The following is a 3,116-nucleotide window of genomic DNA, read 5'->3' on the forward strand; positions in this document are numbered from 1 at the left end:
GTGAGCTGAGATCCGGCCACTGCACTCCAGCCCGGGCGACAGAGCAAGACTCCATCTCAAAAAAAAAAAAAAAAAAATACATTCAGATCCTCTAAATTTTTATTTTCAATGTTTTTATCTACTTCGGGATGGGAGAGGTGAGCTATAGTCATATGTTAGTCTTTGTGTCTGTTGGAAGCTGATGCTGTAATTATTTTGATGCCATTTTCTTTTCTTTTCTTTTAACTTTTTATTTCTGTAGGTTTTGAGGAACAGGTGGTGTTTGGTTACACGAGTAAGTTCTTTAGGGGTGATGTGTGAGATTTTGGTGCACCCATCACCCAAGCAGTATACACCGAACCCAATTTGTAGTCCTTTATCACTCACCCCCTTCCCACCCTTTCCCCTGAGTCCCCAAAGTCCCTTGTGTCATTCTTATGCCTTTGCATCCTCATAGCTTAGCTCCCACTTATGAGTGAGAACACATGATGTTTGGTTTTCCATTCCTGAGTTACTTCACTTAGAATAATAGTCTCCAATCCCATCCAGGTTGCTGGGAATGCTATGAATTCATTCCTTTTTATGGCTGAGTAGTATTCCATCATATATATATCAGTTTTTTTATCCACTCGTTGACTGATGGGCATTTGGGTTGGTTCCACATTTTTGCAGTTGTAAAGTGTGCTGCTGTAAACATGCGTGTGCAAGTTTGATGCCATTTTCTGTTGCGTTCTCACATTGAAGCTTTAGCCTAACTCTTGGTGCCCTTTGTCACTATGAAATGCCCCCATTTGTCTAGGTCACCTCCCTTAACCTTAGATCCAATATTGTGTGATATTAATATCATGAATTCAGCTTTCTTTTTCTCTCTCTCTCTCTCTCTTTTTTTTTTTTTTTTTTTTTTTTTTTGAGACGGAGTCTCTCTCTGTTGCCCAGGCTGGAGTGCGGTGGTGCAATCTCGGTTCACTGCAAGCTCCGCCTCCTGGGTTCATGCCATTCTCCTGCCTCAGCCTCCCGAGTAGCTGGGACTACAGGCACCCGCCACCATGCCCGGCTAATTTTTTGTATTTTTACTAGAGACGGGGTTTCACCATGTTAGCCAGGATGGTCTCGATCTCCTGACCTCGTGATCCGCCTGCATTGGCCTCCCAAAGTGCTGGGATTACAGGCGTGAGCCACCACGCCCGGCCAGGTCTCTGATCATTTCTATACATCATTCTTTTACTTGTAGGGCTGGCCTACAACCTTATTCTTTACAGCATAATCTGTAGTGTAAATGTATCACACTTTACCATACTCTTATTGATGGTGCAATTAACTCATTAATGGAGCGAGTAATTAATGCCCAGTGTGGCAAGGAAACAGAGACACGATCATGTTTCTACAGTACTGGTAGAGTTTTTAACTGAGACAGTCCCCAAAAGGTATAATCTATCAAAGATCTTAAAAACATAGGTATTCTGCAGTCCTAGCTGCTTGGGAGGCTGAGGAAGGAAGACTCTTAGAACCCAGGAATTCAAGGGTGCATTGAGCTATGATTGCACTACTGCACTCCAGCCTGGGCAATGGAGTGAGACACTGCCTCTAAAAACCAAGCAACCAACAAACAAAAATCTGTGCTTTTTAATTCAGAAATTCCATGTATAGAAATTTATCTTAAGATAATTATATGGCTGGGCACAGTGGCTCATGCCTGTAGTCTCAGCACCTTGGGAGGCTGAGGCGGGAGGATTACTGGAGTCCAGAAGTTCCAGAACAGCCTGGGCAACATGGTGAGACATCATTTCTACAAAAAAAAATACAAAAAAGTCCCCGTCTCTATAAAAAGCACAAAAAGTTAGCCAGGCATGGTGGTGCACATCTGTGATCCCAGCTACACAGGAGGCTGATACTGTGGAATCACTTGAGCGTGGGAGGTCGAGGCTGCAGTGAGCCATGATCGTGCCACTGTACTCCAGCCTGGGTGTCAGAGCAAGACCCTGTCTCAGAAAAAAAAAAAAAAAAAAAAAGTGGGGGGGATAATTAGATAATTATAGAAGAGCCTAATGATTACTCTGCAAGAATCATTTTGGGTGCCTTATTTGGAAGTGTAAAAATGTTGGAAATAACCCAAGTATCCAACATTAGGGGAAATGGTTTAGAAAATTACAAATCCATGCAGTGGAATCTACAGGGCCATTAGCAGTGCGAGCAGGTAGTGAAGGGAGGCCACATGTAGGCATGCTGGCAGGTGTATTTTTCATCGTACTTTCACTGACCTTACAATATGTGGAAATGATTCTTCAATTCTGGCAATAGAGTAACTCCTCATCCTGGTTCTGGTGAAGGCATGACAGCTGTGAGCATGCATGTACGTGCTGGTGTATAGGCACACACACATACGTGCTCAAACTCTTAAACAGGAGCTTCTGCAAACGTATGTAATAAGCTGGAGAAAGTCATTTTCACCAGCATCACCTCCATGAAGAGCACTGGGTTTATTTGAAAGAAATTTCTTGATGAATTGCTTAGAAGAGGATATGAGATCACAAATGATCTCAGTGTGTTCAGAACTGCCTTGCAAAAGGCAAGCAGGGGCCTCTTAGTTTACTCCAGAGGAAGCAAGAAGAGAGAAGAGGGAGTGGGAAGATGTGTCAGGGAGTCCCCAAGACATGCTCAGGTTTGACGATTTGCTGCAAAGACTCGCAGAACTCAAAAAAGCCGTTGTATTCACAGTTACAACTTACTACAGTGGAAGGATATGGATTAAAAATCGGCAAAGGGGCGAGGCACGGTGGCTCATGCCTGTAATCCCAGCACTTTGGGAGGTCGAGGCCAGCAGCCTCGTCACTTGAGCTCAGGAGTTCGAGATCAGCCTGGCCAACATGGCAAAAACTCATCTCTACTAAAATACAAAAATTAGCCAGGCATGGTGGCTGGCACCTGTAATCCCAGCTCCTTGGGAGGCTGAAGCAGGAGAATCACTTGAAAGTGGGAGGTGGAAGTTGCAGTGAGCCGGGATCCAGCCTCTGCACTCCAACTTTGGCGACAGAGCGAGACTCCATCTCAAAAATAGATAAATAGATAAATAAAATCAGCAAAGGAAAAAGGTGCTCAGGGCAGAATCCAGGCAGGAGCTTCCAGCTGTACCCTCCTAG

General features: G+C 44.3%; 1 pseudogene; it reads right to left on the minus strand.

The window, feature by feature from the left end:
• Positions 1–2,261: 2,261 nt before the first annotated feature.
• Positions 2,262–2,864, minus strand: LOC111526894 (annotated as a pseudogene).
• Positions 2,865–3,116: the final 252 nt, after the last annotated feature.

This window comes from Piliocolobus tephrosceles, chromosome 17 (assembly GCF_002776525.5).
Source record: "Piliocolobus tephrosceles isolate RC106 chromosome 17, ASM277652v3, whole genome shotgun sequence".
Taxonomy (NCBI): Eukaryota; Metazoa; Chordata; class Mammalia; order Primates; family Cercopithecidae; genus Piliocolobus; species Piliocolobus tephrosceles.